The following is a 22,194-nucleotide window of genomic DNA, read 5'->3' as shown; positions in this document are numbered from 1 at the left end:
CTCCCTCATCTCCTTCTATTTATTTATTCATCTACTAACACTTCTCTTCATCTCACATCTCTGCTCCTATCATCACCTTGGTGTTTGGATTCTTCATTCTTCTTCACCCTATTCCTTTTCTTCTTCTACTAACAATAAGGAACCTCTTTACTGTGACATAGAGGATTCCTCTTCTTTTCTTTTTCTCTTTTCTTTCTTATGAGCAGGGACAAAGAAAAAGGCATTCTTGTTGAAGCTGATCCAGAACCTGAAAGGACTCTGAAGAGAAAACTAAGAGAAGCTAAATTACAACAATCCAGAGACAACCTTATTGAAAATTTCGAACAAGTAAAGGAGATGGCAGCCGAACCCAACAACAATAATGCAAGGAGAATGCTTGGTGACTTTACTGCATCTAATTCCAATTTACATGGAAGAAGCATCTCCATTCCTACCATTGGAGCAAACAATTTTGAGCTGAAACCTCAGCTAGTTTCTCTGATGCAGCAGAACTGCAAGTTTTATGGACTTCCATTTGAAGATCCTTTTTAGTTCTTAACTGAATTCTTGCAGATCTGTGATACTGTTAAGACTAATGGAGTAGATCCTGAAGTCTACAGGCTCATACTTTTCCCTTTTGCTGTAAGAGACAGAGCTAGAATATGGATGGACTCTCAACCCAAAGACAGCCTGAATTCTTGGGATAAGCTGGTCATGGCTTTCTTAGCCAAGTTCTTTCCTCCTCAAAAGCTGAGCAAGCTTAGAGCTGATGTTCAAACCTTCAGACAGAAAGAAGGTGAATCCCTCTATGAAGCTTGGGAAAGATACAAGCAGCTGACCAAAAAGTGTCCTTCTGACATGCTTTTAAAATGGACCATTCTGGATATATTCTATGATGGTTTATCTGAGCTATCAAAGATGTCATTGGATACTTTTGCAGGTGGATCCATTCACCTAAAGAAAACGCCTGCAGAAGCTCAAGAACTCATAGACATGGTTGCTAATAACCAGTTTATGTACACTTCTGAGAGGAATCCTGTGAGTAATGGGACGCCTATGAAGAAGGGAGTTCTTGAAATTGATACTCTGAATGCCATATTGGCTCAGAATAAAATATTGACTCAACAAGTCAATATGATTTCTCAGAGTCTGAATGGAATGCAAGCTGCATCCAACAGTACTCAAGAGGCATCTTCTGAAGAAGAAGCTTATGATCCTGAGAACCCTGCAATAGCAGAGGTAAATTATATGGGTGAACCTTATGGAAACACATATAATCCATCATGGAGAAATCACCCAAATCTCTCATGGAAGGATCAAAAGCCTCAACAAGGCTTTAATAATGGTGGAAGAAACAGGTTTAGCAATAGCAAGCCTTTTCCATCATCCACTCAGCAACAGACAGAGAACTCTGAACAAAATACATCTAATTTATCAAACTTAGTCTCTGATCTATCTAAGGCCACTGCAAGTTTCATGAATGAAACAAGGTCTTCCATTAGAAATTTGGAAGCACAAGTGAGCCAACTGAGTAAAAGGATCACTGAAATCCCTCCTAGTACTCTCCCAAGCAATACAGAAGAGAATCCAAAAGGAGAGTGCAAGGCCATTGACATAAGCACCATGGCCAAACCTGTAAGGGAAGTAGAGGACGTGAATCCCAAGGAGGAAGACCTCCTGGGACGTCTAGTGATCAATAAGGAGCTTCCCTTTGAGGAACAATAGGACTCTGAGGCTCATATAGAGACCATAGAGATTCCATTGAACCTCCTTATGCCATTCATGAGCTCTGATGAGTATTCCTCTTCTGAAGAGAATGAAGATGTTACTGAAGAGCAACCTGCCAAGTTTCTTGGTGCAATCATGAAGCTGAATGCCAAATTATTTGGTATTGAAACTTGGGAAGATGAACCTCCCTTGTTCACCAATGAACTAAGTGATCTGGATCAACTGACATTGCCTCAGAAGAGACAGGATCCTGGAAAGTTCATAATACCTTGTACCATAGGCACCATGATCTTTAAGGCTCTGTGTGACCTTGGTTCAGGGATAAACCTCATACCTCTCTCTGTAATAGAGAAACTGGGAATCTATGGGGTGCAAGCTGCTAAAATCTCATTAGAGATGGCAGACAATTCAAGAAAATAGGCTTATGGACAAGTAGAGGACGTGTTAGTAAAGGTTGAAGGCCTTTACATCCCTACTGATTTCATAGTCTTAGATACTGGAAAGGAAGAGGATGAATCCATCATCCTAGGAAGACCTTTCCTAGCCACAGCAAGAGCTGTGATTGATGTGGATAGAGGAAAATTGATCCTTTAATTGAATAAGGACAACCTTGTGTTTACAACTCAAGGATCACTCGCTGCATCCATGGAGAGGAAGCAGAAAAAGCTTCTCTCAAAGCAGAGTCAAACAAAGCCCCCACAGTCAAACTCTAAGTTTGGTGTTGGGAGGCCACAACCAAACTCTAAGTTTGGTGTTGAACTCCCATATCCAAACTCTAAGTTTGGTGTTGGAGAGTCTCAACAATGCTCTGAACATCTGTAAGGCTCCATGAGAGCCCACTGTCAAGCTATTGACATTAAAGAAGCGCTTGTTGGGAGGCAACCCAATTTTTATTTATCTAACTATATTTTTCTTAGTTATATGTCTTTATAGGTTCATGATCATGTGGAGTCACAAAATAAATATAAAAATTGAAAACGGAATCAAAAAAACAGCAGAAGAAAAATCACACCCTGGAGGAAGCACCTGTCTGGCGTTCAACGCCAGAACAGAGCATGGTTCTGGCGCTGAACGCCCAAAATGGGCAGTATCTGGGCGCTGAATGCCCAAAATGGGCAGCATCTGGGCGCTGAACGCCAGAATTGCACCCTGGAGAAGAGCTGGCGCTGAACGCCCAGAACAAGCATGGTTCTGGCGTTCAACGCCAGAAATGGGCAACAAATGGGCATTGAACGCCCAAAATGGGCACCAACCTGGCACTGAACGCCCAGAGTTGTGTGCAAGGGAATTTTACATGCCTAATTTGGTGCAAAGTTGTAAATCTTTGAACACCTCAGGATATGTGGACCCCACAGGATCCCCACCTACCTCCACTCACTCTCTTCTCTCTTCTCAATCATCCTCTTTTCCCAATAAACACTCTTCCCCAAAACCCTTCACCTATCACCTCCATCTCTCTTCCCTATTAACCCTTCACCACTCACATCCACCCACTCTTCCCCATAAACCTACCCAATAAACTCCACCTACCTTCAAAATTCAAATCAATTTCCCACCCAAACCCACCCATATGGCCGAACCTTAACTCCCCCTCCCTTCCCTATATAAAGCCTTCCATTCTTCCTTATTTTCACACAACACAACCCTCTCTTCTTTTCTTGGCCGAAACACACCCCCTCTTCTCCATCTTTTCTTCTTCTTCTTCATCTAATTCTTTATTTTCTTGCTCGAGGGCGAGCAATATTCTAAGTTTGGTGTGGTAAAAGCATAAGCTTTTTGATTTTCCATTACCATTGATGGCACATAAGACTGGAGAATCCTCTAGAAAAGGGAAAGGGAAGACAAAAACTTCCACCTTCGAGTCATGGGAGATGGAAAGATTCATCTCCAAAGCTCATCAAGACCACTTCTATGATGTTGTGGCCAAGAAGAAGGTGATCCCCGAGGTCCCTTTCAAACTCAAAAGAAATGAGTATCCGGAGATCCGACATGAAATTCAAAGAAGAGGTTGGGAAGTTCTAACAAATCCCAACCAATAAGTCGGCATCCTAATGGTTCAAGAGTTCTATGCCAATGCATGGATCACCAAGAACTATGATCAAAGTAAGAACCCGGATCCAAAGAACTATGTTACAATGGTTCGGGGGAAATACTTGGATTTTAGTCCGGAAAATGTGAGGTTGGCGTTTAACTTGCCTATGATGCAAGGAGATGAACGCCCCTACACTAGAAGGGTCAACTTTAATCAAAGGTTGGACCAAGTCCTCATGGACATATGTGTGGAAGGAGCTCAATGGAAGATTGACTCCAAAGGCAAGCCGGTTCAACTAAGAAGATTGGACCTCAAGCCTGTGGCTAGAGGATGGTTGGAGTTCATCCAACGCTCCATCATCCCCACTAGCAACCGATCTGAAGTTACTGTGGATCGGGCCATCATGATCCATAGCATCATGATTGGAGAAGAAGTAGAGGTTCATGAAGTCATCTCCCTTGAACTCTATAAAATAGCCGAAAAGCCCTCTCCTGGGGCAAGGCTAGCTTTTCCTCATCTTATCTGCCATCTATGTTACTCAGCTGGAGCTTCCATAGAAGGAGACATTCACATTGAGGAAGAGAAGCCCATCACTAAGAAAAAGATGGAGCAAGCAAGAGAGCCCATTCATGGAGCTCAAGAGGTGCAAGAAGCTCATCACCATGAGATCCCGGAGATGCCTCATATGCATTTTCCTCCACAAAACTATTGGGAGCAAATCAACACCTCCCTAGGAGAATTAAGTTCCAACATGGGACAACTAAGGGTGGAACATCAAGAGCACTCCATCATCCTTCATGAAATAAGAGAAGATCAAAAAGCAATGAGGGAGGAGCAACAAAGACAAGGAAGAGACATAGAAGAGCTCAAGGACATCATTGGTTCCTCAAGAAGGAAACGCCACCATCACTAAGGTGGACTCATTCCTTGTTCTTACTTTCTCTGTTTTTCGTTTTCTCTATGTTAAGTGCTTATCTATGTTTGTGTCTTCATTACATGATCATTAGTAGTTAGTAACTTTGTCTTAAAGTTATGAATGTCCTATGAATCCATCACCTCTCTTAAATGAAAAATGTTTTAATTCAAAAGAACAAGAAGTACATGAGTTTTGAATTTATCCTTGAACTTAGTTTAATTATATTGATGTGGTGACAATGCTTCTTGTTTTCTGAATGTATGCTTAAACAGTGCATATGTCTTTTGAAGTTGTTGTTTAAGAATGTTAAATATGTTGGCTCTTGAAAGAATGATGACAAGGAGACATGTTATTTGATAATCTGAAAAATCATAAAAATGATTCTTGAAGCAAGAAAAAGCAGCAAAGAACAAAGCTTGCAGAAAAAAAAAGAGAAAAAAATAGGCGAAAAAATAGAAAGAAAAAGCAAGCAGAAAAAGCCAAAAGCTCTTAAAACCAAGAGGCAAGAGCAAAAAGCCAATAACCCTTAAAACCAAAAGGCAAGGGTAAGTAAAAAGGATCCCAAGGCTTTGAGCATCAGTGGATAGGAGGGCCTAAAGGAATAAAATCCTGGCCTAAGCGGCTAAACTAAGCTGTCCCTAACCATGTGCTTGTGGCGTGAAGGTGTCAAGTGAAAACTTGAGACTGAGCAGTTAAAGTCAAGGTCCAAAGAAAAAGAAGAGTGTGCTTAAGAACCCTGGACACCTCTAATTGGGGACTTTAGCAAAACTGAGTCACAATCTGAAAAGGTTCACCCAATTATGTGTTTGTGGCATTTATGTATCCGGTGGTAATACTGGAAAACAAAGTGCTTAGGGCCACGGCCAAGACTCATAAAATAGCTGTGTTCAAGAATAATCATACTGAACTAGGAGAATCAATAACACTATCTGAACTCTGAGTTCCTATAGATGCCAATCATTCTCAACCTCAATGGATAAAGTGAGATGCCAGAACTATTCAAGAGGCAAAAAGCTATAAGTCCCGCTCATTTGATTGGAGCTATGTTTCATTGATAGTTTGGAATTTATAGTATATTCTCTTCATTTTATCCTATTTGATTTTCAGTTGCTTGGGGACAAGCAACAATTTAAGTTTGGTGTTGTGATGAGCGGATAATTTATACGCTTTTTGGCATTGTTTTTAGTATGTTTTTAGTATAATCTAGTTACTTTTAGGGATGTTTTCATTAGTTTTTATGTTAAATTCACATTTCTGGACTTTACTATGAGTTTGTGTGTTTTTCTGTGATTTCAGGTATTTTCTGGCTGAAATTGAGGGACTTGAGCAAAAATCAGATTCAGAGGTTGAAGAAGGACTGCTGATGCTGTTGGATTCTGACCTCCCTACACTCAAAATGGATTTTCTGGAGCTACAGAACTCAAAATGGCGTGCTTCCAATTGCATTGGAAAGTAGACATCCAAGGCTTTCCATAAATATATAATATTTCATACTTTTCCCAAGTTTAAATGATGCAAACTGGCATTCAATGCCAGCTCTCTGCCCAATTCTGGCGTCCAGCGCCAGAAACAAGCTGCAAAGTGGAGTTCAACGCCCAAACTGGCACAAAAGCTGGTGTTCAACTCCAAGAATGACTTCTCCACGTGCAACACTCAAGCTCAGCCCAAGCACACACCAAGTGGGCCCCGGAAGTAGATTTATGCATCAATTACTTACTTCTGTAAACCCTAGTAGCTAGTTAATTATAAATAGGACCTTTTACTATTGTATTAGACATCTTTGAATCTTTGGAATCATCTTTGGACGCCTGGTTCTTAGATCAGAGGGGCTGGGCATTCGGCCATGCCTGGACCTTTCACTTATGTATTTTTAACGGTAGAGTTTCTACACTCCATAGATTAAGGTGTGGAGCTCTGCTGTTCCTCAAAGATTAATACAAAGTACTACTGTTTTATATTCAATTCACTTGTTCCGCTTCTAAGGTATTCATTCGCACTTCAACCTGAATGTGATGAACGTGACAATCATCATCATTCCCTATGAACGCGTGCCTGACAACCACTTCCGTTCTACATTAGATTGAATGAGTATCTCTTAGATCTCTTAATCAGAATCTTCGTGGTATAAGCTAGATTGATGGTGGCATTCATGAGGGTCCGGAAAGTCTAAACCTTGTCCGTGGTATTTCGAGTAGGACTCTGGGATTGAATGACTGTGACGAACTCCAAACTTGCGATTGCTGGGCGTAGTGACAGACGCAAAAGGATAGTAAATCCTATTCCAGTATGATCGAGAACCTCCAAGATGATTAGCCATGCAGTGACAGCGCATCGGACCATTTTCACAGAGAGGAATAGGATGCAACCAACGACAAAGGTGATGCCTCCAGACGATTAGCTGTGCTGTGACAGAGCATTTGGACCATTTTTCCGAGAGAGATCGAAAGTAGCCATTGGCACCGATGACAGCCTTACATAAAGCCAGCCATAGAAAGGAGTAAGATTGATTGGATGAAGATAGCAGGAAAGCAGAGGTTCAGAGGAACGAATGCATCTCCATACGCTTATCTGAAATTCTCACCAATGAGTTACATAAGTATTTCTATCCTTATTTTGGTAATTAATTTCGAAAACTCCATTACTATTTTATATCCGCCTGACTGAGATTTACAAGGTGACCATAGCTTGCTTCATACCAACAATCTCTGTGGGATTCGACCCTTACTCACGTAAGGTATTACTTGGACGACCCAGTGCACTTGCTGGTTAGTTGTGCGAGGTTGTGAACCATGGTATTGGCATCGTATTTTTGGTGCCATTGCCAGGGAAAGAAAGAGCAATGAATTTTACATAATCAAAGTGTAATCATAATTTCGTGCACCAATGGCCATATATGCAAAATGACGCGGCCGCGTGGGGCACACGTTCGTGTGATAGGGCTTGTGCTTCCAGTACAAGTCTAGCCCTACTCCACCATAAGTCTCTGCCATACACCTCTTTACATCGATTTTGCAAGGCCACGCGTTCGCATGGGTGACGCGTATGCGTGGGAGGCTCTTTTTTCAAAATAACGCGAACGCGTCAGCGACGCGTTCACGTGGGCATGGTTGTGCCTAAGGCACGCCTCCAGCCACGCCTTTGTGTGACTTTCTGTTTAATTCTCTTTTCTTCAGAATGCATCTATGACGCGGACGCGTCAGCGATGCTTACGCGTCGCATGCGTTTTTGTTTTTTATTGTTTTTATTGTTTTTTTTTATTTTTTTGTTTTTTTATGTAGTATGCAAATGCAAATGCAGGCTATATGCAACTATATGCAGAGATTATGAGAAGAGTCATTAACAAAAATACAAATAGAATAAAGTAAAATAAAACTAAGACTGAAACAGAACGATCATACCATGGTGGGTTGTCTCCCACCTAGCACTTTTAGTTAAAGTCGTTAAGTTGGACATTTGGTGAGCTCATTGTCATGGTGGCTTGTGCTTGAACTTGTCTTGAAACTTCCACCAATGCTTGGACTTCCAATAAGCTCTATCAATACCAAGTAAATTTCTCAAGCTTTGATGGAGTTCTTCACAAGCTTTGAGCTCCCAAATTTGATCCTCATGTATGCTTGGATCCCAAATCTTGTTTCTACACCCGTCTTCAAGTGGAACATGATGATTCCATCTGAGTGGTAAGCAATCCGAATTCTCACTACGGCATCCAAACAGCTTCCTAGACCCATTCAGTTGAGCTTTACACCAACCCTTGCATTTAAACTTTGAGCTTTCCATCATATTGAACCTTGCATGATAACTCCAACCACTAACCATCTTCCTCTTACTCTTAACGCCATAGAGAGCTCTAAGCTGGCCATCTGTCTTAAGTAAACCATATTCAAGTGGAAAAGTAAAGGGCAAGGATAAGAATTTTACCCACTTGAATGTTGTATTGGATGGTAATGGCTTTGGGGGAGAGGTCTCCAACAACTTTGGGAAGGTGATTTCAAGCTCCATTCCCTTGTGCTCTCCCTTGGCAACTTCCACCTCTTTGCAAGCTTCTTCAAGTTCAACCTCTTCCTTTTGGTAGCTTTCTTTCAATTCAATCTCTTCTTCATTACTCACCAAGGGCATGGAAGATTGTGCTTCTTCTTCTTTAATCTCCATCTCTTGATCAACCTCTTCAAAGTCTTTAGCCATGATATGCCTTAGAGGTTGTACACCCTCTTCAACATCAAATTCAAACATCTTGGAAGGAGGTTCTATGACTGGACTTTCCTATGGAGGTTCAACATCTCTTAAGTCTTCAACCACTTCTTCCTCTTCAATAATTACTGCTTTGTCCAGTTATTTTAGTATAAAATCGTACTCATCCTTGATGATTTTTTTTCCATGATAACTCCTTTCAACTATTCCTTCATCTTTAAGGGTCTCTCCTATCTCCACATTTTGGGCCTCCTCTTGCTCTAAGACAAAATCAGACTCCTCCTTGATGTCTTCCTTCACTAATTCTTCAGCCACTCCTTCGACTTTAAGGGTCTCCACTACCTTCATCTGTAGGGCCTCCTCTAGCTTCTTATGAAGTATGAATTCGTGAAGACGATTCCTTCTTTCTTGTTCCATATCAATAGCATAATTGGGATCATCTTGCTCATGGATTGATGGATGTGGGTGCTCTTCCATGGAGGGTGGTGATGGGATGGGAAGATTATTATGTGGTTGAAAAGGAAGCGCATTGAAGCTTGAGGGTTGAATATTGGAAGTAGAGGTTGGTCCATGCGAGATATAAGATTTTGGAGTGTAGAGGTGAGACCAATGATATTACAGATGAGTGTGTTGTTATCCAATAGAGATGGTGAATATTGAGGTGGTGGTTCTGGGTGTGGTTCATATGGTGGTTGGTGTGGTTGATGTGGGTTAGGGTCACGTGGGGGTGTTTGGTGGTAAGGTGCTTGTGAGTGTGGTGGTTCAAAGGTATGTTGGGGAGGTGGTTCATAAGCATATGGCGGGGCTTGTTGGTAACTACAAGGGGGTCCACCATATTCATCATCTTGGTACGCTCCCTGGAATGTCTCTTGACCATAGTAATTTGATGGAGGTTGGTTGTCATGAAAAGGTCCACCATAACTATTGTCTCGACATGCATTGTTGAATGGTCGTCGTCCATGGTACGTTGGAAGGTGTTGTTGCCTAAAGGATTGATCAAATCCTCGTGGCTCCGTCCATCTCTGATTGTTTTGACCTTGATGCATGTTCCTGTTATAGCTTCCATTCCTTTCAACAATATTAGAACCAAACTCAAAGCGACGGGGGTGAGAACTCATAGCAACTAATAAAAATTAAAAACAAAAATAAAAACAAATAAACAGGTAAAAGAAAATATTTACAATAACCAATAATAAGGCACACATTTGCAATTTCCCGGTAACGGCGCCATTTTGACGATCGGGCTTTCTGCTAGTAAAGAAATTCACAAATATAGTCACGTTGTAAGTATAGTTTCTAAACTAACCAGAATCCTTTCGTACAAAAGTTTTTTTTGTCACTAAAGCAAACCCAATAAAATTAATTAACCGAAGTATTCAAACCTCGGGTCGTCTCTCAAGGAGTTGCAGGGAGGTGTGTTATTATTGGTTATAGGTTTTTCGAGAATTTTTAGAGTTGGGTAATAGAAAAATAAATAATTATAAATTAAGGCAGTGAAAATTAACAAAGAGGTTTTATGTAATTAAATTAAATAAAAAAGCCTTAATTCGAAGAAAATTAATTGGAAGTTCTATCCTTGTTGGATTTTCCAAGTGTAATGGTAATTGGTTGTTGTTCTACTTAGTTATCCTTTACTAAATAAAGGAAAATCAAGTTAGGAGCTAACTTCTATTCACAAGTCCTAATCCTCACCCTTGTGTTTGGATTAGCGTTAGTTGCCAGAGAGCCAATCACAATTAACTCTTGAGTCTTCCAACTCAAGGGTCTCCAAATATTAATCAACTCCAAAATCAAGTTGGGAACATACTCCATTGACATGGATGCCAATTTCATATAATAAATGACTAAATAAATACTTGAAGATAATCAAACAAATAATGAGATAAATAGAAAAATACTCTTTGCATTAATAATGTCATAAAAGCTTTCCAATTGTAACTCTGAATAAGGATTAAAGATATAAAAGAGTAGAGATGATAATTGAAATAAACTTGGAAGCAATTAAATAAACAATAAAATTTAAATGGAAAAATACTATGGAATAAATGAAAATATAAGAATCCTAATTTAAAGGAACATTGAACCTGGAATCTGAGAAGAAGTTGAAATCCTAATCCTAAAACCTAAGAGAGAGGAGAGAGCTTCTCTCTCTCTAAAAACTACATCTAAAACCTAAAATTATGTATATTGAAAGTTCCATGAATGAATAAATGCATTCTCCCACTTTATAGCCTCTAATATGTATTTTTTGGGCCGAAAACTGGGCCAGAAACAGTCCAAAAATTGTTGATTGTGAATTCTGTCACGCTGGTTTTCGTCACTGCGATGCGTCCGCGTGGAGCACGCGTTCTTCTCAATCAATTTCCAAATCGATTTGCACAATAAGGGCAAGATGGCTATATGCTTCCCTTGCCTAATATCCCAAAGTAGCAAAGCAGTTCTAAATCTCACATGGGTAGTGTGGGTGCTCGAGATGATGTAGTCCGCCACAATTTGATGCCATATACGAGCTTCAGCATTCAAATCAGAGTATGCAATACTAGTGGGAACAGAGTTTTTCCCTTTGCTATACTCCCAAGATGCACCAGGATGGCCTATTTTCTCAAGAATGGGAGTCAGAGATATTCTTCCTTCGAAGACATCCTCTTTTATCTTGGAGTATCCATCTTTCTCAAATAGAGTATGGGGGATGTTCAGGATAGCTTCTAGAGCTTGATTGGATGTATCCAACATCTTACCCCGGAGGAAGACTGACTTTGTTTCCCAAGCTTGGTAGTTTGCATAGAATTTCCGCACCATAGTCTCATTGACTTCAATGGCTTCTCGCTCGAGAATCTTCCAATGAAGCGACGCGATCATGTGGTGAATAATCGCCTTGTATTGGCTTGGAACCTTCAACGTCCACTCCCAATGAATTGTACGTGCCTCAATAGCCTCGTATTGAGAGTCGGCTCTTCGGTTAACCAAGGTATCCAGTTTATCCCCTTGGCGATCTCCCCAAACTTCAGGAAAGCGAGCGGTAGTTCGCTCAACTGGTGGAGGAACCAGTGTCTTACCCTTCTTCCTCATCCTGAAAATACAAATAAAAGAGCTTCGAGATCATAGGGCAACAATGGAGTAAAATCATTTAGGAAGCACTAATAATGTGAAAAGAGCTTATAGAAGTAGTGTGATTTGCAAGAAACACGGTGTGTATATTCCAATGATGTGCGCGGTTGGAACACACACACCGGCCAGATATCACGGCAATCACACGCTTGAGGCAATTTATAGTTCAAAGCTTCAAGCAAGCACCATAAGAGGAAATTATTCATTGTTCATTCTCAAAAAGTAGTGATCACACATACTATGTTCTCAAGTGGAAATCCAAAAGATGTTTAATCAAGACATCATCAAAAGTTTGAACATTTGTAGAGTGGTTACTCAATTAAAATTCAAGATGAACAATGAAACTTAGATTGTACCAACATAATGCATTTACAACCAAAATCAACGAAGGGATTGCATTGGTGATTTTAATTTCTATCATTAAAAGTCATAAAAGAAGTTGCACCATTCATACAATATGCCTAACAAGAGATAAATTGAACACATATGATGGCCAAGTCATATGAATCAAACCAAATGTTTATTGAGGCATTTTATCGAACATGTGGTATGCAATGTGCAAGTTCATCACAATTAAGCTCAAATTTGCTCATAACCGATCCCAACAATCAAACAACAACACTTTGCAAGTCAAAGAAACAAGAAAGAAAGCAACTAATTAAATCTAAACAACATAAAAGGAATGGAAACAATTGCAAAAATGTTAACACAAAGAGAAAGGAAAAACAAGAACCTTAGATATAAAGGTGGAAAGGAACAAGAATTAGGGAGAAACAATGGCACTTCTTATAGCCACTGCGAAACCACGGCGGTTGGGGTCGCTGGAAAAGAAATAACACCGGAAGAGGGAGAGCTCACTGGTGGTGTATATAGAAAAGAGAAGGAAAGGAAGAAGGAAAAGAGGGAAGAGAAGAGAAGAAAAGAGAAAGAGAGAGGGAGTGGTCGCCGGCGGTGGGCTGGCGGCGGCGGCCAGGACCGGCGGGGCTGGGCAGAGAAGAGGAAGAGAGGACAGCTATGAAGGAGAAAAAAAAAGAGAAGACTGCCTCTCAACAGGGCAGGTTGCCCTGTTATTACCCAGAACGCGTCCTGTGCAGACGCACAGGGGCCTGTACGGATGCACAGAGACGAAAACTTAGAAGGCTACGAATGCATACAGCATGCGATCGCTGCGACCAGAAGGGCTGCGAAAGGACGTGCGGATGCACGCAACCGTGCGCTCGCACAGAGGGGTTTTTTTTTTAACTTGAGGATGAAATCATGTGTGCGTGTGCACACAGGTCCGTGCGCACGCACAGAGGTTAGAAGTGGGGGAGGTTGTGCCCACGCACAAGCTGTTCCGTCGCTGCCACCAGAGGGGCTATCAAGTTGCGTGCGGGCGCACACGTCTGTACGACCGCACAGATGGAGTATGTGAGGGGTTGTGTGCGTACGCACGTAGCTGTGTGCACGCACAGGTCAAAGAAAATTGGGCAGCGTGCATGCACAGGTTGTGTTGGCGCTGCGACTAGAGGGCACAAAAAAGCGTGTGTGGACACACAGGTGGATGCGGCTGCACAGATGGCGAAAAACTCAATTTTGTGTGCACGCACAGGTGGGTGCGGACGCACAAATGCCCTGTTTCATAAAATTCTTTTCTCTTCAAAACTAAGGTTCCTACCCTTAGTATATCAGCATACCAACCCCAAACCATTCAAATAAGCACAAATTCACAGTCCACAAGCAATACAACTTGAACAACTCAAAATTCATCAAATCAAACCTAAACTAACCATTATATCACAAAAAGGCAAACAAGGCAAAAGACTATAAACAAGAGATAGAGTTGGAATAATGTCACCATGGTGGGGTGTCTCCCACCAAGCACTTTGGTTTAGAGTCCTAAGTTGGACTTGCATGGCTTCATTGGTCACTTGGGAACTTCACCAAGGAGGAAGATCTCCAACTCCTTGGCATTTTTGGGTTGAGTATGATAGAGCTTCACCCTATGACCATTGACCTTGAACTTAACTCCATTAGTGGGGTGAATCACTTCTACCACCCCATATGGCTTGACATCTACTACTTTAAACGGCCCATCCCATCTAGACCTCAATTTTTTTAGCATGAATCGCAACCTTGAATTGTATACAAGCTCTTCATCACCTATCTTGAAGTTCTTCCGCCTTATATTCTGGTCATGGAATGCCTTAGCTTTTTCCTTGTAGAATTGAGCATTTTCATATGCTTCAAACCCAAGGCATTCTAATTCTTCCAATTAGAGCTTACGTTCCATTCCTACCCCTTTAAGTCCGGATTGCAATTCTTCACCGCCCAAAAGGCTCTATGTTGGATCTCAACCGGAAGATGACAGGGTTTCCCAAAAACAATACGGAAGAGGCTCATTCCATTTGGGGTCTTGTAAGCATTCCTATAGGCCCATAATGCATCTTCCAATCTAGAACTCCAATCCTTCCTCTGTGGGTTAACCACCTTCTCTAAGATTCTTTTGATCTCCCTATTGGATACTTCCACTTGCCCATTGGTTTGGGGGTGATAGGCTGTAGAAAATTTGTGAATAACCCCATACTTTTTCATCAATGCCTTAATTTTTCTGTTACAAAAGTGGGTTCCTTGGTCACTCACGACTACTTGTGGTGACCCAAATCTACAAATAATGTTATTTTTCAAAAAGGAAGCAACGGTATAGCGTCATCGCAACGGGTAGGAATTGCTTCCACCCATTTAGAGACGTAGTCCACTGCTAACAATATGTACACAAACCCATTGGAATTTGGAAATGTCCCTATGAAATTCATGCCCCAAACATAAAAAATCTCACAAAAAATCATCGATTGTTGGGGCATCTTATCTCTCTGAGAGGTATTTCCAGATTTCTGGCATTGATGACAGGATTTGCAAAATTGGTTGGCATCCCTAAACAAAGTGGGCCACCAGAATCTGCAGTCTAAAACCTTCCTCACTGTTCGTTATGGGCCAAAATGACCCCCACTTTCAGATGAGTGGCAAAATTGAAGGATAGACTGGAACTCAGATTCTAGCACGCACTTCCTAATTACTTGATCCGCTCCATGCCTCCACAGATGTGGATCATCCCAAAGATAATACTTAGCATCGCTTCTCAATCTATCTTTTTGATGCCTTGAAAATTGTGGGGGAAAAACATGAGCGACCAAGTAATTAGCTATCGAGGCAAACCATGGGGTGCTTTGGGATATTGCTTACAAGGTATCTAAGGGAAATGAGTCATTGATAGGAGTGGGATCCAGAGTTAAATGTTCAAGGCGACTCAAATGGTCCGCCACTAGATTTTGAGACCCACTTCTATCTTTGATCTCCAAGTCAAATTCTTGCAAACGTAATATCCACATAATGAGCCTAGGCTTTGACTCCTTCTTCTTTAGCAAATATTTCAAAGTGGCATGGTCCAAATATACCACCACCTTAGCGCCTAGAAAATAGGGTCAAAACTTGTCTAGATAAAAAATAATGGCTAAAAGCTCTTTCTCAGTGGTGGTGTAATCCGACTGAGCTGAATCTAGAGTTTTTGATGCATATGCTATAGTGTAAGGAGTATTACAATCGCGCTGTGCTAGCGCGGTACCTACAGCATGATTTGAGGCGTCGCACATGATCTCAAAAGGTTGATTCCAATTTGGGCCTCGCACAATAGGAAATGTGGTTAGCGCTTCCTTCAACTTGTCAAAAGCCTTTTTGCAATCTTCATTGAAATGAAATTCTACATCCTTTTGTAGTAGGCAGGAAAGGGGCAATGCAACTTTGCTAAAGTCCTTGATGAATCGACGATAAAAACCTGTCAAGCGATCCAACATTTGGTCAATGAACGACAACGGGTAATGGTCCTTCCGCGTTGCTTGATTTAGCCGGCAGTAATCAATGCACACTCGCCAAGTGTTCTAGACTCGGGTGGCCACAAGCTCTCCACTCTCCGTCTTCACCATTGTTACTCCGGACTTCTTCGGCACTACTTGGACCGGACTCACCCATTCACTGTCGGAAATGGGGTAGATGATGTCCGCTTCCAGGAGGCGAGTCACTTCCTTCTTGACTACGTCAAGGATTGTAGGATTTAGCCGTCTTTGCGGTTGTCAGACCGGCTTGGCGCCTTCTTCCAAGAAAATTTGATAGAGGCACACTTGAGGGCTTATCCCCACAGTGTCACTTAAGCTCCATCTGATCGCCTTTTTATACTTCCGGATAACTTCAAGGAGTTGTTGCTCTTCTTGATCGGAGAGGTCGGTTGCCACTATCACCGGAAATTTATGTTCCTCATCAAGGAACGCATACTTAACATGAGGTGGTAGTGGTTTCAAATTTTCCCTTGCTTCTTGGTGGGGTAACTTGTCATCTTGATTGTGGAGACTTGGAGGGCAACTTCCATCTTCTTCCTCCTCAAGGTTCCCTACTTGGAAGATCAAATCATCACTTAGACCTTTTTAAAGCTCATAGTGACTCTCTTCTTCAAGTCCATCCTGTCTCCTATCTTTAATAAATTTCTCACCCACATCAATATATTCCTCCTTCGGAAGAGCGGGTTAAGGGGCTACCTTACTAAGCAGCTCACTTCCTTTCGGAGTTATAGCATCAATGCTAGATTCCAGGGTTGATGGGTGTGTCAAGGGTGGAAGGGCAAGGTTACTAGGGGTGGAGTGAGAGAGTACTAATCGCGACAAAGCTTCGGCAAGAGTGGCCATGCAATTCTCTTGCTTCCTTTAAAATTCCCTTTACTTTTAGATGAGGACTTGAAAGCTAGGCTCCCCATAAGGGAAGTTAATTAGGGTGGAATGGTGGAAAAAGCTAGGTTGTCCCACTTGTGGCGGTAGGTAGATGTGTGAAGATGGAATTGGTGGTGGAAAAGGTAGAGGGGCTTGAGGGTATGATGGTTGTATCTCATGTCAAGGGCATAGAGCATGAGCATATGGATGGCCAAAACTGTAGTGAGGATGTGTTCCACTAGGTGTGAGAGGTTGATAGAAATTAGGATCGTAGGTCCCTCGCAATGGTCCTTGTTGCCAAGAGTTGACTGCTTGTGACCCTCCCTCAAATTGACATCCCATACCTTGAGGTGAACCAACGTCGGAATTGCCACCCCCTACAACATGATAAAAACTAGACTCCAAGCCAAAAGGGTGATAGTTCATGATGAATAGGAAAAATAAAACGCAACGATACCAACAAAAGCAATGAACAAATGTGTATATATGTTCTAATTATATCTACTAGTCTAGGCCTAAACAAACAAAAAGTGTTAGTTTCTATCAATACTAGGATAGAGGTGCCTCTTACTAATTAGTGCCAAGTAGCAAACCAAAATCAAGTATTCACAATATTTACATATTTACAACAACCAAAAATTGTAGCACTCATTGCACATAAAGTGAACTCCCCGGCAACGGCGCCAAAATTTGATTGATGAGGGGTAACCAACTCACAGGTGGGTTAGGAACTCGGTTATCCAAAGAAATGGATTTAACGTTGTAAGTATAGTCCTAACCCGACAAATTGGCCCCTCAACTTAAATTGGAAATTCACAAGATATGTCACAAGCAAAACCAAATTAAAACCGAGAGTATTAGACTCCCGAGTCGTCTCCCTAGGAGCACTTTAGAACAATGAGTGTGCAATTCCGGTTGTAGTGATCAATGATCAACGGTTGTGAATGAAAAAATGAACATATAAAGCAATAAAAGAACATGCAAAATTGTAATGATTGAACTAATTAAGAAATTAAAGAACCGACTATGCAATATAAACAAGTAAAGTATAAAAGAAATCAACATATAAAGGTATAAAAGATTGAAAGCATCAAAAAGAGTCTTGGCTTGGAGTGAGCTAAGGGTCATTTCCTTGTTGGAACCACAACTATGACAATTATGATGGATTAGTCTCACTTGATCAACCCTCACATCGGAAGGTAAGTTAAATGAGCATAAGTGTCCTTAACCCACAAATCCTAACTTGCTTGCTAATTACTTTAGCAACAAATTAGCGTTAGTGGGAACAAGAACAATTAACAACCCAAGAATTGAAACTAAATGTTGGACATTCCAACTCTAGGAACCCAGTTGCTCACTTTACCCAAGCCAAGAACAAAAAATTTAGCCTAAAACCATGTTTGACATTTTGTCAAACACTTGGTGGGTAAAAAGCTTAAACATGAGGAAAATGAGAAAATACTTGAAACTAAAAGCAACAATTGAACTCAATCAACAAGAATAACACAAGAAAGCATGTAACAAGCATCAAACATCAAATTCATCAACAAGAAATTGAAAGTGAAAGAGAGAAGAAAAATTGAACTATAACTTGAATTAGAAGAAAGAGTAATGACAATGTAACTATAAAGAGTGATAACAAGAGAATACTTACAATGAAAGCTTGCAAAATCCAAGATCAAAAATAGAAATGGCACTTGAATGTAAAACCCTAATATAAACCCTAATAAAGATGATGAAAAACTTAGAGAAAAAAAAACTAACTAAAGCTTCCTACTACTACTCCTAAAACTACCCTAACGATATCCTATGTTATCTCTTCATTTCCCCCTCCAATATGAGCTAGAAGACTTCAAAAATAGGCCTCCAAGGCCCCCAAATCACGAGGAACGTGCTATTTTAATGAAGTCATGTGCGGACACCTGTGCGGACGCACAGATGTGTGCGGACGCACAGATGTGTGCGTCCGCACATTTCGCGAGAAATCCAGGCCTGTGCGTACGCACCGAACTACGCGATGCTTGGATGGACGCGCGACGCGCTCGATGCAATCCACGCACTCTGATGTGGAAGCTGTGTGCACGCACACATCTCTAAGCTCATCTCCTTTGATTTCTCTTACTTTCTCCACTTTGCATGCTCTTCTTCCATTTTCTCCAATCCATTCCTACCTTATATACCTGAATGCACTCACAAACAACATCAAGGCATCGAATGGAAGGAAAATGGAATAAAAATAGATTCAATTAGGTATAAAAGAGCATATTTTCATAATCAAGCACAAATTGGGAAGAGAGATCAAAAGCATGCTATTTAAGTGAATAAGTGCAAGTTTATATGACGAAAATCCATCCAATTCTAACAAAAAATCATCATCAAAAATAGATTCATCAATTCCCCCACACTTAAACGCTAGCATGTCCTCATGCTAAACACACACAAAGGAGATAGAAGAAAGGGAAAATGACTTATGCTATATACTACTTAAATGCATGCAACTGTCCTAAGGTTAATCACTAATATGTACTACGATGAGAGTGGGTAGAAGCAAACCATGAAATTCCAATCCATCACAAGAAGCCTTTAGGGCCAATGCAAAGAGTTCATGCATTAAGATCAATGTCCAAAGAATTGAATTGAAGTTGTCAAAACTATCCAATCAAACAACTTGCAAGAAGACGCAATATGAGGTGTAAAAACATGGAATTGAGCGATCGAACCCCTCACCGGATGTGTATCCCTCAATTTGCTCAGTGTTTAGGGTTTAACCACTCAATTATCCTTTTATCATGCTTTTCAAAGATTTGCAAGTCATCTAACAATCAACTAGTATTTAATGCATGAATAACAAGTATCATGAGGTCTTTAGAGGGATGTAATGGGGCTAGGGTTAGGTAAGATGAATTATGGTCAAGTGGACTTAAAGAATTAGTTCTTTGATTAGCTTGAGCGTCCACCTAATCCTACATCACCTATATACACGTAACAATGCAACCTTCCCACCTATTTCCTTTTTATATCTCATCTTACTCATGCATTTTCTTTTCAAACATGGCATATGCATCCTTTATTTATTCTTTTATTTTTTTACTTTGTTATGCACAAGTTTTTTTTTAATTAATTACTTGAACTATGAATGCATATGTTTCAATTAATGAAATGCATGAGCATTACCTAATTGCCAAAAATTTTCACGAGTTCATGCCTCTATCACCAATGCTTCCCAGAATTCCCCCACACTTAGAATTTACACCTTAATCCACCCAAGCTAATCAAAGAGTAATTCATGGACATCAATGGTTTTCCACTTAAGGGGAGTAATGTGCTATTATTAGAACAAAAAGGGATCCATAGGCTCAAAGGGGTTCACAAAGGTGAGTGCAAGGGTTGGCCATATAGGTTAGTGAGTTTATCATCAAAGACGGCCTCAATCATGCTAAATGCATCCAAACACAAATATAGAACATAAAGAATCATGCAAATCAATGATCACAATAAAAAAGGAGTAAAATCACACACAAGAACAACGTTATGGTTGAAAAATGCAACCATCTATTAAAGCTCAAATCTCACAAGGCATATTGTTCGAGCTCTTTTTTCCATGTTCTATAAACGAAATACTCCAAGCAAGTTGGTAAAATAATTTTTCCTCAATTCAATCAATGGTATGCCCTTAGAAAAGGATTTCATGGAAATTCCTTGGTGTTTCACCACTTATTCATCATATCATGCAAAATGCAAATATTAACTACTAAATATCCATAAACGATAAAGAAATATTCACAACAAACCATACAAGATGCAATAGAAAAACTACTCCAAAATGAAGAAAAAGTACTACAAGAAACATTGCAAAGTGTCTTTAAAATAGAAACTTTTACCCCCTTGAAGTCATTGATGCTCCCCCACACTTAGATTGTGCACGGTCCTCTGTGCATGCTCACGTTCCGGGAGGATGAAGAGGGGGCCACCTTCAGCTGGTAGACTCAGAAATGGGATGGTCAACTGCATCATGCTCCGCACCGGCTAGCTCGGATGAAGCTGTAGGAATCGGGTCGGGGTCTCTTCCTTCTAACTTTTTTGCTATCCACTCAAAATGTTTGTGCTCCAAATACTCCATGTGGTGGATATCGTGCAAGATATCACGGAATAGATCCGGAAGAGGACGAAGAAAAGGTAAAGCAGTTGATGGAGTTGGTAGACTTGATGGTGGTGCTGTGGGTGTCTTCCTCTTGGAGGGGGTTGTTTTTGTTGATCTCTCCAAATCTCCCCTCGGAATGAACTTGTTGCCTCTAGGAAACTCAAGCATTATATCCATTGGTCACCTCTCTATCCCTGCTGCATTTGCTAAGCGTTGATAAACCCCCTTTGTAGGGTTTATCTTGTGTTGTATTTAGAGCATTTTGATAACCTTTCCTCAAATTTATCCAATGAAATAGCATGGTTTTGTGATTGTCTCCATACTTGTGCTTAGATGTGAAAATATACTTTTTAGACCTTTAATTTGATAATTTTGATTTGCCTTTGATTCCACTAGATGCTTTGATGTGTTTGCTAGTGATTTCAGGTTGAAAAGGGCTAGGAAGAGATCAAAGGAGTGAAAGGAAAGCATACAACATGGAGAAATCATGAAAAGCCAAAAGTTTGGAAAACCCCATGGGCGCACACACATACTATGCGCTTACGCGCAGATTGCGAAATTCCCCAGGGGCGCGCGCGCGCACGCGCCGATGACCACACGTGATTTTTAAAGAAGAAAACGTGCCTGGCAATTTTGGAGGGTTTCCAGCCCCATTTGGAGCTGAGCTTTTGGCGGGAAAGAGACTAAAAAGACCAAGGAATGAAGGGGGAGGGGGATTATCTAACACAACACACATTAGGCTAGTTTAGTTTGAGTTTTAGAGAGAGAAGCACTCACTTCTCTCTAGGATTAGAATTAGGATTAGGTTTAGTTCAATAATTTAGATCTAGGTTTTAATTCATGCTTTCCTCTTCTTCTACTTTTCAATTCTATGTTGTTATATTCATCATTCTTCTATTGTTGTTATTTCTTTCTTCCATTTTGTTTGTAGATCTACTCTTGTTCATTCTATTTTCTTTTAATGCAATTTGAGATAATTCATGTAGATCTTGTTTTCTTTGATTGTTGTTATTAATTCCTTGCAATAAGTAGTTGTTAGATTTCATTGTTGTTATCAATTTACTTTGCTTTACTTTTATACCTTCCAAGTGTTTGATAAAATGCTTGGTTAGATTTTAGTGTAGATTTTGTTCCTCTTGGCTATGGTAAAGTAATTAGTGACGCTTGAATTATCTAATTCTCTTGTTGATGCATAATTAGAAGTTGCTAATTGATTTGGATACCACTAAAGCTATTCTTTCCCTTGGGAGTTGGTTAGGACTTGTGGAATCAAGTTGATTCATCCACTTGACTTTCCTTCATAGTTAGAGGTTAACTAAGTGGTAGCAATGGATAATTGTGGTCACAATTGAGGAGGATAACTAGGATA

At 40.6% G+C, this 22,194-nt stretch overlaps 1 non-coding gene across 1 annotated transcript; it reads right to left on the bottom strand.

The window, feature by feature from the left end:
* Nucleotides 1–735: 735 nt before the first annotated feature.
* Nucleotides 736–843, bottom strand: LOC148544612 (small nucleolar RNA R71). Its single transcript, XR_015900988.1, has one exon. It is a non-coding gene; the product is annotated as a small nucleolar RNA R71 (small nucleolar RNA).
* Between the last annotated feature and the right edge of the window lie 21,351 nt (nt 844–22,194).

The sequence above is a fragment of the Arachis ipaensis genome, chromosome B9 (assembly GCF_059453495.1).
Source record: "Arachis ipaensis isolate K30076 ecotype BB chromosome B9, ASM5945349v1, whole genome shotgun sequence".
Classification (NCBI taxonomy): domain Eukaryota; kingdom Viridiplantae; phylum Streptophyta; class Magnoliopsida; order Fabales; family Fabaceae; genus Arachis; species Arachis ipaensis.
This window is presented reverse-complemented; position numbering and strand designations above follow the sequence as displayed.